This window comes from Solea senegalensis, linkage group LG20 (genome assembly GCF_019176455.1).
Source record: "Solea senegalensis isolate Sse05_10M linkage group LG20, IFAPA_SoseM_1, whole genome shotgun sequence".
Lineage (NCBI taxonomy): Eukaryota > Metazoa > Chordata > Actinopteri > Pleuronectiformes > Soleidae > Solea > Solea senegalensis.
This window is the reverse complement of record NC_058039.1, coordinates 11,049,586-11,064,876: the sequence shown is the minus strand read 5'-3', so window position 1 is coordinate 11,064,876 and position 15,291 is coordinate 11,049,586. Positions and strand designations below refer to the sequence as shown.

At 42.2% G+C, this 15,291-nt stretch overlaps 1 protein-coding gene across 1 annotated transcript in view; it reads left to right on the top strand.

Moving 5' to 3' along the window:
- LOC122786816 (collagen alpha-2(IX) chain-like) overlaps positions 1–15,291 on the top strand; it is a 39,867-nt gene that overhangs the window by 22,290 nt on the left and 2,286 nt on the right. The gene's annotated exons all lie outside the window — the stretch shown is intronic.

Sequence of the window (15,291 nt, the reverse complement as noted above, 5' to 3'; positions counted from 1 at the left end):
TTGGGGCAAAGCAACCTCCTTCTATATATAAATATTCATTATTAAAATAAATAATCTGTCATGGATGAACTTTGCTTTTTCCAGCCCACATCCTCATACAGTGCAGATCAAGCGCTCACCTTTAAAGGTCCAGTGTGGAAGAATTAGTGACATCTAATGGTGAAAAGGCAGATTGTAACAAGCAGAGAACTCCGACACTCATTCCTTACTGTCCTACAGTTGCCATAGCATACTAGAAGAAATCTCACTTCTGTTTAAAAATGCTAAACAAACAATCTAACTGGTTTGTCCGTCTGGGCTGTCGGTCTCTGTGAATCAACACACTTGCTGAAAGCACAATAAAAAGGATTTTTCTCAGACTATGAAAACCAAACAGTGTTTATTTTAGAGCCACTATACACTTCAACAAACACTCGTATGGGTAGTGTATTCGGGTACTCTGGTTTCCTCCCACAGTGTGAAAACATGCAGAGGTTATTTGAACACTCTAAATTCACCGTAGGTATGAATGTGAGAGTGAATGGTTGGTCGTCTCCGTGTGTCGGCCTTACGATGGACTGGCGTTCCGTCCGGGGTGCGACTCCGCCTTTCGCCCTGTCTTAGCTGGGATTGGCTCCAGTGACCCACGACCCTCATGTGGAGGATAAAGCGGTAGATAATGGATGGATGGATGGATGAATTTGCAGCTCAGTGAAAAGCACACATCATAAAATTCAGTCTGTCATACCAGTAAATGCCTTTTTAAGGATAAAGTTTCCACATGTGACACTGTATTGAATAAAGTCCTCCATCTACTTCAGCTTAATGCCCGTTTGTAAATTAGCATAGGTAGTATACAGTAGTGGCAAGGGCCAAAACAAGAATTATTCAAACCTACAGGTACCACACATGGATAAATGAGTTGGATGGAAATAGACTATTACTACACAGGACATCTGGTCTTTTTTTTTTTTACTGCTGTCAGTGGATATGCATCCTATTATAGCTCTATATATGTTATTCCAGGACTACGTTAGCATGTTAATGTGTCGTCAAACAGTATGTTCTCAGGCCCAGTGGAGAGATATTTCCCTGCTGTCTGTACCCACGGTGCCGCTTTGTTTTTAAACTCTGTGATATTTTGGATAATTAAACACACAGAGACTTCATTTTCCATGTGTCAGGCCCGGGACAAACACCTCCATTATCATCACCACTTTCAACAGGCTTATCAGTGTTGTTGTGTACCAGGACAAGTGCCAACATATAAATAATCAGTTGATTACCGCATTGATGCAACTGTCTCCGTTGCACAAGCAACGCAGCTTTGGCAGCCGACTGATTGTGTTTAGATGAAGCCTGTGACGGCGGAGACGCCGTGGCTCTTAGAGCCATTTCCAATGGATCAGAGAAACACAAAATGGAGAGTATGATTAATTTTTCAATTTCTCTCTGCGGATATCTAATAATTGTGCCCACAGATAGCCAAAGGCTCTTATTAAACATTAACATGCAAAAGAAAAGTTAGAATCAGAAAGATGGTATTTTGGATTAAATAATGTAAAATATCTGTAGGGCAACAAGGGAAAGCAGCAAACTAGTCCAGGTTTATTCATCAAATGTTTTCCACCAGCGCAATGTCGGTTCCTAATTACTATGCTCTTATCTGCACACTCAACACTATATTTATTTTTCCTCATCGCTAAATGCAAATTTCTCTACCCTTTTAATAACATGCACATGTCAGTAATTTTTAAAGGAATCATTGCAAAATGTCAGGTGGACTCTGCCAGGATTGTGTTTTTAATTGGTATGTAACTCGGCTGGACAGACAACTTTTTATTTTTTTATTCAAGTTTTTTTTTTTCCATAATTAATGTGAGGCTGTCTCCAGCATATAAATGCTGCTTTCTTTGATCTAGTAAAGGCAGTGTTGCACGCGCAACTTCTTATTAAAATATATCAGTATCTTCTTGTTCTCCAGTAGAGAGGACACTTTGCCTTTAAGAACCTGAGCAAGGTTCTCACCCTGCCTCCTTTCCTTATTCTTTCTTTCATACCCCCCATCCCCCCCCCTCTCAGTTTCTCCCTCTGCTGTCTCCATCACTTTGCTCACTTCCCCATAATATCATCTTCATCTCAGATCGCTGTGGCACAGGGGAACTGCATTTGTTGATCAGATTTGGCTTGGCTGACGCCTCCTCCCCAGAAGTATATAGGGATATGCATGTAATGCCTGCCTGAGCTCAGCCCGCGCTGGCTGATTGAGTGATCCTGCCTGTCACAGGACAAGATAACCACATCAGTAAATACTCTCAGTCCTCTGCTCACCACTACCTGGGGCAGCGCTGCACTCCACAAACATCGATGCGCTGATTTCCAGCACCACGCTGTGCCACAAAGGCTGAAACCCCCCCAAATTATGATTCATATTTAGTTTGCCTTATTATTTTACGTCATTGTGATGAAGGATGCGAGTGTCAGGTTTAATACACAGACATATCACAGCAGGTCTCTGCTTTTCTAGAGGGAATTCAGACTCAAGTTGCAGTTTGCTGCTCTTCTCAATTTGATGAGGTCTTCAGCAGATATCACACCGACGGACTCTGGTTTCACAATGTGATCTTTTGTAATTCCCCACTCTCTTCAAAACAGCACCGGCGTGGAAGACGGATTGAATTAGCGATTTGGGGTGTATTTATCTCGATCTGAGAGTAATTTGGCGCTCTCTGTCTTAGCACTCGAACTCAATGAAAACAATAAATGGTGTCCTTATCTTCTGCAGTGAAATCAAGATAGCCGCAGGAAGCTGTGAGTTATTTGTGGTTGATTTGGAGGGAGAGGAGGGGGACAGGAAGTGGACACCCCTCTCACATTACCACTCGCCATACAGTGTGAGAAAGAGTGAGGCAGGAGGGGAAGTATATTTTTTCTAATCAGCTGAAAGCTGTGCGTCTGATGTAAAAGTGTCAAACATGTGCCTTACCCCTTCAATGAGTGAAATCTGGTCAGGACTTGTGTTAAATTGAAAACGGGGCCGCTGGGATTCGGGGGTGAGGGGACAGGGGACTCGGTGGCAGCAGCATCTTGGTCAATTATCACAGTCTCTTGTGCTCTGCTCCGCACTTAAGGCATCAACTGTCCTCTGTCTGGCCTTTTTCACAACCGAGTGCATGAGGACATGCTTTAAAAAAAAAAAAAGCAAGCCATGGATTCTGATTATGACAAAATGTCTAGCTTATGTTTTTTTAGTCAAGTGAAACATGTTATTCAATAGTTTATTATGGTAATGTTATTACTTTACCCAGTAATCAGTAGTGTAAGTATTGCAATTCACAAAACAGTAATACTGTTGCTGAGATACTGCATTACTAGATCACAAATTTTTTTTATGGTCCGCTAGTTAACGATTATTGAAACAATTAAGTTCAAAATATACAGTCTAAAAGTGAATCAGACAGTTTGGAGAAATTACCAAGGTGTCCAGCAGAGGGTGCAGTGAGTGCAGCTTGGCCTGCATGCGTCCATGTCCTCTTTGCCCATCAGAAGAACAGTGATGTTGTGTTGCTTCTCTTGTTCGACAACATTACCATAGACTGCTGAATGGAAAAGCTGCCACCGTGCACGTGCCTGCCCGTGCCCCGTCTGCAGGCACATCACACTGTATGCTCAGGCTACAGCTGCGTGTCTCGGCATATCCCAGCAGCCTCTGTGGCAGGAGAGAAAAGGATCACTTCCTGGCAGGTGTGATGTGGGGAGCCACAGCTCCTGCGTTTCTTGCTGACTCACCAAAAACACACCCAAAAAGAAAAAAAAAAGAAAAAAGTAATCTACAGTAGTGGAAGGGGGGGAAAAAAGGAAGTTACTGTATGCACAAGTCTGTTTTAACCACCTGAGCGGGAGCCAGGAAGCCAGCACTTGTTTGCCCCATATTTTAACCAGATGTTGAGGAGGGGAAGGAAAAGACTCACAAGAGTCTTGCAATCAAAATAATTATCTTTATGGGTGGATGTTTACAATGTGTTAATGTGATATTCCGCAGGCGCACTAACTAGGTCGGCTTTTATATGTTAAACATGATAAACGCTTCTGTCTATTAGAAGACCAACACCTTTTTCTTTTTCTTTATATGGGAGCAACTCAGTTTATAAATGTCTTTATAGCTTCCCTCAAAGGAGGGAAAGAGCATCTTTATCGTCAGCCATGATCCTTCTCCTCCTCCCCATCTCACCTCCTCCTTTCTCTGACTATGAATCATTGCAGACAGGAGAGACAGGAGTGGATGTGGCCTATTCGATAGACAGTCAAAGCAGCACTCGCAGTGATTTGTAGCTACAGCAAGACAGCACTGTTCTCTTGCCAGTCATTCACTTTAAGTAGTAGTAGTTCATATCACAAAAAAAAATCATTTCCAATGGGATTTGTATATTTATTGTTATTTATTTACTTGTTCTTATCCCGACTGGGGCAAATTAAACAGACATATTCCAGTATGTATGTATGTAGGCCGCAACGTAGTGTAATTTGCTCATTTTTGCTCCAGGGCAGTTTGTTTTTGGAGCACATTAGCTTTTGCCACGTAGCTTGACAGACGTTTTCTCACAGGAATCAGTGTTTAATTTAAATACTCAATGACAAAAAAAAAGTGTGTTCTTTTGGTGGCTGTCCCAGATGAATAAAGAAGTAAATGAGAACAAGGGGTGGGAAAAAACAGGTAATTATGCTGAAGCAGCAAACGAATGACCCACTGACCCTTCATCCTAATTGATTTGTGGAGGCAAATTGTTTTTATCACACCCATTTTGATGTTTTTGTTCACTCTTGCTGTATTTTTTTCTCTGTCTTTTTTTAGATGTTAATTGGTTATGTGAATAAAGATTAGAAAGGCAGAGGGAAGAAATCTGTGTCTCCCCCATTTACCAGCAAAGCAATTATAGTTGGCAGCTTGCACTGTGTGGAATGATGTCATATCCTGGAAGAAGAGCAAAGACTTTACCTTCCATTGGAGTCAGTTATGCCCACAGTGTTATTTAGCTTTATTTACTGTTCAAAAAACATTCATGCTTAACATTAACACACTGGTGGCTGTTTGGTGGAATAGTTGGGCTTGTAGATACACAAATTATGCAAATGAGAGAGTGAAAAAAAAACAAAAAAACTCAGCAGCAGATGTGTGTGTTTCACAAACAGCATTGTTCCATGAGAGTCTGCCCCGGGTCAGGCCATTCAGCTCACAAATTGTCACAAATGCTGCATGGAGTGGTCAGTGAGTGTGTGCCACATTACAGTGTAACTGGATGCGCAAGTGCGCGGCCTGTGTGATGATATGTGCTGCTTTGCATGTAAATTCTTTAGCAATTCACCTCCAGGTGAACCTATTGAGAGCGATTGTAGCACAGGCTTAAAGACAGAGGTGTGTTTTTATGACTAGGTGAGGCATGTCCTCTCCAAGGCCCTGAAGCGCTGTATCTCTCTATACCCTCCCCTTTAATCACTGTATCAACCGCTCTCATAAACTCCATGAGCTGTGTATTACTGTGTGTTTGTGCGTGTGTGTGTGTGTTTGAAGGCGTGCGTGTCTGTGTGTGTGTGTGTGTGTGTGTGTGTGTCTAAATGCCATGTGTATGCATCCGTGAGCACGTGCCCTTCCTTGTTTCCCCGTTTTTTAAACTTAATCAGCAAAAATAAAAGCTGTTGTAAGCTCGCTCATATTAAAGAGGTGATTATTGGTAATAAATACTTTTTATACATACTTATTACAGAGGCAGTTTTCTTCTTGCACTTAATGAGAGTAATTAGATTTGCTTGAGAGATTACAGTTTCCTCGAATTAATGCGGCAGTCCCCATTCCGAGATAAAGCGAGATCTTAGATTCTTCACAGGTCGTGTGCTGCTAGATGCACCCCTCTCACATAGCAGCTAATGGAGTTGAACAGCAGTCTGTCATTTCCCTGCCCACCACCCCAGCAGCTCTATAGCCCACATGCCCTTGGTTCCTGCAGTGCTTGTTGTTTGGGCTACTTCTACCACCTGCATTCTACTTTCACCACCTCTTCACTCTAACAACTGTGATACTGAGTGTCTTCTGTCTGAAAACCCGGGGAGAGGACGTGTGATTTATTGTGTGTATGCAATGTTCCGTCATCAATGAAAATCCAACATCTGGACAAATTACTCACCCAGTTGCGCTAATTTAAATGGCATTGAAATCAGTTTATTTAACCACAGTTTTTTCCCTCTTCTATTTCCTCAGTCTCTCCGAGTGTTATATTTCCGCGTAAGCCCTTCAAGCCTCGTGCATAACTTAATTTGAGCTGTGATCATCTTCTCCCTCAACATTCATTGAAGCCTGCAGCCTGCAGGTCTCAGCGCCTAAAGCTGAAGGTGGCTCAGGCAGATTGAGGGCGGTCAATTCTGTCACCACAGTGCTTTCTGCATGTTAATTAAAGTTTAGAAAAGTGCTTACACCCAAAGGACTTTTTTTTCCATGTTAGTCCATAAACACTCAGGAAAACGACTGAGGAGAAAAAGGATTTGTAAAATGAGAACTGCAAATTACGAATGTGGTCAGCCAGTGCCAATCTAATCTCAAGTCTTGGACTATACGAGCACCCAACAATTTTTCTTGGGTGGTGGATAGGCAGTTCTTTAACAACCAGCGATCAAGCTTTATCTTGAAGCTAAAGGAATTTCAAAGTCATTTGTGTGTCTTTTACGTGGGTTTAAACCAGTTGGTAGTGTTATCAACACTTCCTGAAAATGGCACATAACCTTTATTTCCTGATTGAGGCTTAGATGTGGGCTATAGTCTCATGTTTTAACATCTGGGCTTCCCCGATGAGGTGTGATTTACATGTTCATTCATCATTTTCATTCATCAGCTATTTATCAGCTATCTCGAAAGTTACCACAAGTTAAACAGTTGTCAACAGCAGGTGACTTACAATGAACAGTAAATATGAACAAGTAAATTGGCATTTCAGCAGCTGTGTAATGTGAAATGGTCTCCTGTTGATACCATCTTTGAATTTTAATGTCCTTGGAGTTTGGTGTTGGGAGGGTTTTTGCCTGGGAAAGCAATGGTTACCTCTGGTGACTCAAAGCAAAAAGGTTCTCAGTTGGAATACTGATCTGATCAAGTACCATTCTGTGTTGAGTTCAGGTTTCCTCCACATCCTCCTGCCTCCATCCACCGTCCTGGAGCCTGCAAATCGACCAAAAGTGTGAACATGAGGGTGAATGGTTGTTTGTCTCTGTATGTTGGGTTTGTGATAGGCTGGTGACCCATCCAGGGTCTCACTCAGTGGATTGTTCTCCACTTCCCCCACACAACCCACAAAGAATAAGTGCTGCATGATGGATTGATAGTCATTTGGAGATCAATTGTCTGAATTCATGGACGAAGTTAAGCTCATGTTGCTTAAACACACAGTTCACAGTCATGGGATTCTTCAAGCTTCATTTGTCATGAAGGGATCTTCAGCCAGGTGTTTTGATTGTATGATATCAATAAAAGCCATTAGTCAAAGGCATAGTCGGAAGGAAGGGACAAGACAGGATGAGATAGACGTTATGGTGTTAAAAGGAAAGTGAAATAAGGACACAATAATGCAACAATATACCTGCTGTAGTTGCCATACAACGCCGAAGAATATGACATTGGTTTGCACCTCTCTTTAAACAGTTATTTTATACTTATTACATGCTGTAAATGTGCATTTACATTATTATCTAGGTAGAAAATAAACATTACATTAGTACATGTCATTTAGCAGACGCTTTTATCCAAAGCGACTTACAAGGGAATTGAGTAGAGTATCAGCCAAGGGTGGAGTTGAACTTGCGACCATGATGTCTTTTGCACAAAGGGTACCAGTCTTAACCACTGAGCCACTCCACCTCCTATCATAAATGGTACCAATGCCTTATAATGCTCTAACTGTTGTCTGTCTTTAAAGCTGTCATTGTCGTAAGATGAGATAGGGGAGGATCCTAATTCTCTTTGGCAGAACTGCCAAACTTTTGTGTCTTTGTCTTCCACATCTTCATACCAAGTCAGTGAAAGTTAATGATTCCTGCAGTAGGAGAAGAAATAGTTTTGGAACCAACAAAACAGTGAGGCCCACCATGTGTCACATCATCTGCCTGAGACCATAATACATTACTGTCCAGTTTGACGTGTGATCTGTCTGGACCCTGGTGGAGATTATTCCTCTTTATGGCCACAGCAATCAGATTTTTTTTGCCTTCCTCTTCCCTTCCTTTATTCCTGGCGGCATCAGATCATATTACCCATCTTGGAATGACTTCAACAGAGACACTGCTATTCCCAGGGAGCTGTCTCTCCCCGCTGCAACTCAATCCATAGCCAATTGGGCTCGTCTGTGATTTATAGAAAATCCTCTCCAAGGGAGGAACTCTCGCTCTCCACAAACACACGCACATGCAGGGAATTCTCCCTCAGCAGCTCCTGATGTGTTAGGTCTTCGGTCAGGACAGTTCAAGGCAGCAGACATCACAGCCAGAAGACATACTGTAGAAAATGTCCAGAAAGCTGTTATGGCTGTTCGCAGATACATACAGTATAACTATTTATGGACTATAACTGATGTTTTTTGAGTGGTTTCTTAGTGGAATCAGCAGAAGCAGATATCAGTCTGTTCTCTGGGCAGATGTCATTCCAAATCTTCAAGGGAGCAAGAAAAAGACAAGCTTTGGGCAGTGTCATGCTCAATTGTCTGCTTCACTGATCAGAAGGATTACTCATCGAGATGAGTTACTTTTGCATCTACACAGAGTTAATCAACATGCCCCGTGGTGCAGAGTCCAGAGAGGGGTCACTGCACAACAAAGGACATACAGTGGGGTTCAGGCGCCAAACACTGGAAGTGTCTGATCACTGTTTCCCTCCACAAGCCTTGTCCTATAGCTGTGTTCAGACCACGTTCATCTATATTCACCAGAACTAAATTGTCAGATTTAGGAGGTTTTACAGGTCCTACTCTGTATTATATGTCTTGAGCGTATCAATAATGTTGAGTCCTCCGTCTATGAGACCAGCGCAGATTGATCTTCCCATTCTAAACAATATCATTCGAGCATGATAAAATCTTTTCACAGTATTCAAGGTCTCACGCTGGGTTTTGGAAGCGCCCGTTTTCCCAAGCACAACACTCCTTGCTACAAAAGTGATGCAATACTTCCACCAAAGGTGCAATCGGGAGGAAGTGTGTGTTTTCTAACAGTCCACCTAAGTATACACAGCACATTCCTCTGCTCTTTTCTTCCCACTTTATCAACTTGACGGATATTAGAGGCGTATTCAGCAGTGGGCATCCCAAGGCATCATATGTTCAGAAGAAAAAGCTAAGGTCAGGGAGAGAGGGGCTACTGAGATCTTTCTGCTGCATTGTTCCCAGATCGTTTGTGCTTTTGCCGTCTTATTTTTTTATTACTCCTTTAAGCTCTTTATATCCCCCTCGCAACCTCATAGTTATTTTTTTCTTTTTTTCTTACTCTTTTTCTCCATCTGCCTCTAAATGACACCTTATGACTGCTCCTCCGACTGATTTGCCTGTGTGTGACCTCCCTCCTTTAGTGGAGTCATTCACAGGCAATGTCGAAGTAGAATGCCTGGCTCTTGGCGGGCAGACATAAGAGACAGTGACACGCGGCTGTGCGCTGATAGACTTTCCACTGGAGTGGATTAAATCAGCATCAGGCTAGTGGAGCTGATTACCCCAATATGAAAATGCAGTATCTTAATGGTACATATTTTCATGAGGCAGCCCAGTTGCCTTTCATTTTGCGGCTAATATGTCTATTCTTATGAGTCATTTACTTCTTTAATTACCTTTAGCAGCAGATGCACAATGGTGTATTAATGTGAATGATTTTTACTGCCACTTTATCATACTGAGCCTGTGAAGTTGAAAGGCGTAATTGAGGTGGAAGAGCGACTCATGAGAGAAACAATATTTAGTTGACAGCTCCTCTTGTACTCTGGGAGGGTGTTTATGAGTTTACACCACACTAAAGCTGTAATAAACACAGTATTCGTTTAATAATGGCAGGGTATGGAAATGCTTTCACTGAGATCTACTCAGTTATTGAATCATCCCAGGAAGTTGTTTGGTATAATAAGATGACACTGTGCGTGTGTGTGTCTGTATCCACTTGCATGATGTTGCGTGGGTCTCTTCGTTGTGCCTTTGCATGCGTTTTTTTTTTTTTTCCCCCAGTAATGAAATAAGTGTTTGTCGCAAGCAAAACCTTATTTGCCATCCTCCCATTTGCAGCATGTGCAACTCTGACAATCCATGTCATTTGCATGTGTGTGCTCGCTGTGCGGCTGTGTGTTTTGTCTCCAGCTTGTGTACTTTTCCTTGGTGTGATTTTCTGATCCAGGCCGCTCTGAAGAGGGGCCTTCTGTAGCCATCTGTTTTTAAGCTGCTGGCTAAGCAAGGCTAGGGGAATCCAAACAAACGTCGAGCACACAGCAAACGGAAGCTGTCAGGCCGGCATAGCTGAGCTGACCTCGCCGGGCTTGGGGAGGGGGGGTGGAGTTGGGGTGCGTGACCCCTTCGTACCAGGCTCGGAGTGCCCCAATCGTGTAGTTGGGGCAGTGTTTACCCTCCCTACTGCATCTCCAGCCACCCATGCCTCCCGTCTTCTGTATTCTTTTTTTTCCCTCTTTCTCTTCTCTTCCCGTCTCCCTTTTACCTCTCTTTTCTGTTTCACACTCTTATTGTCTTCCTCCATCTGTCTACCCCCTCCCTCCTCTCCCTCTTTTCACTCCACTCTCTCCATCATCAGTCCTGCTTCACAGCCCCTCTCTTCTATCTCCACTCACAGTTAATAACTTTGCTTTCGTCTTGTTTTTCTTGCCGTCATTTTTTTCCTCCAAAAAAACATTTATCAGCGCAAAGCATTACCTGTTATGGGGAGAGAATGAGGAAAGTGGAGCAGTTACAGGGAGAAGTTGTTGGACGGGAAAAAAACATTTTTTTTATTGAAGTCAGGTTTTTGTCTTATGTAAGTACAGACACTGCCTTATTGTTTAAATGTGGACATTTGAAATGTTTAGTGTTGTCATAAATATTAATAGATTAGTTGAAAAGTGCAGTGAAGGAAGGGAATCTAATGGTTTGAAGTGGGTATAAAGCATTGATTTATTTATGTATTCTACATGAATTAGTTTGGAAATCTAAACACAGATTGGAGAGTGTTGTTGCAAGGGCCCTGTAATGCGCAAGGTTTGAGCATCAAGGCCTGTTTTCCATGTGGAGTGGCTTTTGGAAATGGCATTAATTATATACTTACTGGGAAGCCAGACTTTTGCTGCTTTGCATTGCAGATAAATGTCTGCATTACTGAGGAAAAGAGGAAGGGGTAAAAAATGCAATTGATATGAATAGACATGATCCTCACAGGTTATCCGCTGATATGTAAAAAAAACCCAAAAAAAATAAAATGAATTGCATTTCAATTAAAATGACACTGTACAGTGAATATTATAACTATGTACAGTATTTGCATAATAAATCTCTGTCAAACCTCTTGGCTGTGTTCAGGTCATTCTCTCCCGTGTCTATAGAGAGCCGCTACACATTTCCATATGTGCATAAACAAGGTTCTGCATCAGTCTATAGTTCCACTCAGTTGAACGCAGTTTCACCAGGAGTTCCCTCCCATTGTAAGTCCTTGTATTGTTAAAGCAGTGAGGTTGTGCTGGTGTCGGTACACATAACCACAAGCAAGCACCCATGGCTACCGTGGTGGAAGCAGCAGAAGTGATAAATGTCCTGCGATCAGTCAGAAAGTCAAGCAAATAACCTTGACATTTAGGCTGCCGGTGCTGAAGCCCCACAGAGGCTGCTGAGTGAGGCCAGAGGGGCTAGTGTCAACTAAGCCAGACTACATTAAGAGCTAACCTATTAGTCGTGTTGTTGCCGGCTATCTCTGAGCTACACTCTCCTGCCTAATAAAGCCTGGTGAAACGTGGCTGTTGAGTAAATACACTTGAAGCACACTCGTCTTCACACACACGAGTGGAAACACACAAACAGATGCAGGTCTCATTCATTCTCCTTTTCTCCAAGTGGCCGCAGGGATCCAGTTACACCTGCTTGCACATCTTCTTGCAATTAGGAGCAATCTGCTTGAAACCATTTCACGTTCAAGGTCTTCCCCAGCTGTAGTAAGAGGAGGAGGTCTCTTTGTTGATGAGCCTGAACAAACATCGCTGGCCCCATCGTTTCCCACTGTCTGACACTCCCGAAGAGAGTGATTCCCCCCTGAATGTTTTCCTCATCACATTTCCTGAAATCGTCTATTTTCTCTGAACCTTTTTATCAATGTGATGTGTGCAGCGTGTTTCTTTCTCATTTGAAGCAAATGCAGTGATTCAGATGCTACCTGGATTAGTGCTGTTACTATACTGTGCTTGATTGTTACTGTGGTTCACAGGGAGAGACATATCTGGAAAATGTTGTGTGTGTGAAAAAAAAATGCAGTAAAAAGGTGGAGCGCAGAGCAGAGCAGACGTGGCTGTGTGGCGATGCTCTGAGTTGGGATTTGCGAGACACCCAGAGCTGGCTTTAGCAGCAGGAAACCCCAAAGCCTGTAAATAATCCACATGTGCAGACTGCACATAAAGACATCCAGTACTTAGCAGTTCCCTTATCACAGTGTGATAGCCCTGGGACATAAGAGACGCTCCTGCCTCTACCCACTAATATGGTGTGAAAGTAGATGCAGATAAAACGGCTGTTGTTTATTGAGGAAGTTGCTTTAACATGGGGAAGAGGTTGTGAACTTTGAACACATTTAAAACAGGGAAATAAAAGAGGATAGCAAATGACAAGGATACCGAATTGCAACGTCTTTGTTGCTGATAAAAACCTTGTCATGCGCCAGAGGATGTTTTCTAATCAAAAGCACCTGGAGGGTTCACACCCATTATTGTGAGCACGCTTACACACACAGTCAAAGGGTGTATGCACACTGTGTGGGTGTCTGTATCCATCTCTGAAGTCGTGTTCTTACTCCAGTAACAAGTTTGCTTCCTCAGTTTGTGATTTTGACAGTTGTTCTCTGTAGTCTTGTGTGTTTACTCAGAAGCTCAGTCCTGATCAGACCGTACCATTTTGTTCTGGTACCCCAAGGGAAAGGTACCAAAGAGTGAAAATTAAAAAAAAAAAATGTTCCAAACCGAACTGTTCCACTTGGTGAAAACACAGCTTTAGTCAACTTGTGATCGGAGTCAAACTACAACAAAACGAAATACAAGTACAAAAGCATGACTCTGTCTACTTTACTATTCCTCATGAGTGCAGCATTGTTCTCTGGGCCGCCCGGTGTATTACTGTAACTCACTTTAGGCTAATCTGTCATTTGATTTGGACCATAATGCTCCTTTGCGCGCTGAAAGCCCAACACCTGTCATCAGTTTCCAGTTTATCACATTTAGTCTGGGGCAGTTCTTTCACTTGCGTGTCTATCAAGCGTCCACTCCTTTGAATAGGAGATCAAAAGAAGATAAATTCCAGAGAAGGAGGAGGAGGACAACGAGGAGGAGGGGAACACTGAAACAGAGGAGTGGATGCTGTGTAAACACCGCAGTGACAGTTCACAATAGGTTATTTTAGCCCAGCATTAGGCCTCTCAAAGGCATGCCAGCTCCAGTGGCCTTTCAAAACACAAACATGACGGGAACATTCCTGAGCGTGGAGTAGACTTCACTACACAGGTTTTCAGCCCACTCGAATTTTAGCCTCGTTACATATCACACCAACAAACTGCATCTGCGCTCATCTCATGTCTTTGACTTTCATACACGTACGTGAGTTTGTTTTGTCATGTAAATATTATTTTATAATAAATAATGTACGACACTAGAGATGGGATGATACATGGTTACGACAATATGAGCGATTAAAAGCATTCGAAGTAAGCTGATAGGATATGTTTCCATTATAGGGATAACCATGAATGGATAAACTTGTATTAATATTTTCCATGAGTGACTTGAAAATGCTGTTCAGCTTGCCAACACACAGTTCTAGTGATTTATTTAGAAGGGCCACAAGGGGGCCTGTATCTGTTTTAGTCATTCCAGAACCTCATGATTCATAATTGTCTCATTTAAAAGTACAGTTGGATTTTAAATGTTTTTTTGCATCATATTCGACAATTCCAAAATAAGGTTTTGGCATAATGTAAATAGAGTGATCACAGAGTGAGAGAGAGCGGCACTTTTGTAGCTCCCCTGGGCTCTTTTAAAAACTGTGCTAATTCTGTCCTGTCATGGGACAATTCGGAGCTATCACAGGGTGGTTCAGCAAGAGAGAGAGAGAGGGCACTTCTGTGGGCTATTCTACTACCAATTAAGTAGAAAGATTGCTACTCCAGCAGTAACTTCCTACAGAGGAAAGCAACCCAAAACAAAAACGGCTGATTCTGAAAGAGAGGTGGACAGTAAATACAATTAAATGCCTCAGGTCATCTGTCGGGTATGAAGCGAGTGTGTCTGTCCATGTTCATTGAATGAGAGGAGCTCAGAACAGACAGCTCTGACCACGAAACATGAGTATGTCGATAATCTGGAGAAACTCAATAACCAAGCATTTTTGTAGGGATCTTGCCTACTGCAGCTTTAAGATCCTTGTATTTCACATCGATTTATTCACAGAAATATATGTATCCATTGTTTCTTATGTAAATGTAAGATTAATGTGTATGTTTTAGAGTTTAAAACATATTTTCACACACAGTTATCACAATAATACAGATTTTTTTCCACCAGGGTGATAAAAGTTTTTTATTGTTCCATGCCATATGAAAGTTCGTCTAGATGTAGTGGTCAAGCTCAGATGCTGAGTGCGTCCTTTGCTTTATTTTCATATCAAAACCGACATATTAAAAATTAAATATTGATACATGAATGTACTTGTTACCATTGTTTTAACTCATTATTTGGTGTTATGCAGCCCACCTTTTATTCTGTAATTTAAAGATACCAGCGGGGCTAGGCTTCCCAGAAATGTATCTTTTCATCCATCTCTGTCTGAACTTCCTATCATATCCTGTTGACTCAACTATCTTTGTTCCAACACCCTCGATCGTAAACCCAGACACACCACACACACACACACACGCACACACACACACACACACACATTTCACCGCATGTGTCATCAGTTACAGGGAAAAGAAAACACCCAACTTTGTGTACTCTTCAATGTGCCCGTAATACTATGCCAGGGGCGTTGTAAATTATTTGTCACAGCTGTTTTCTTTTCCTCTTTCCAT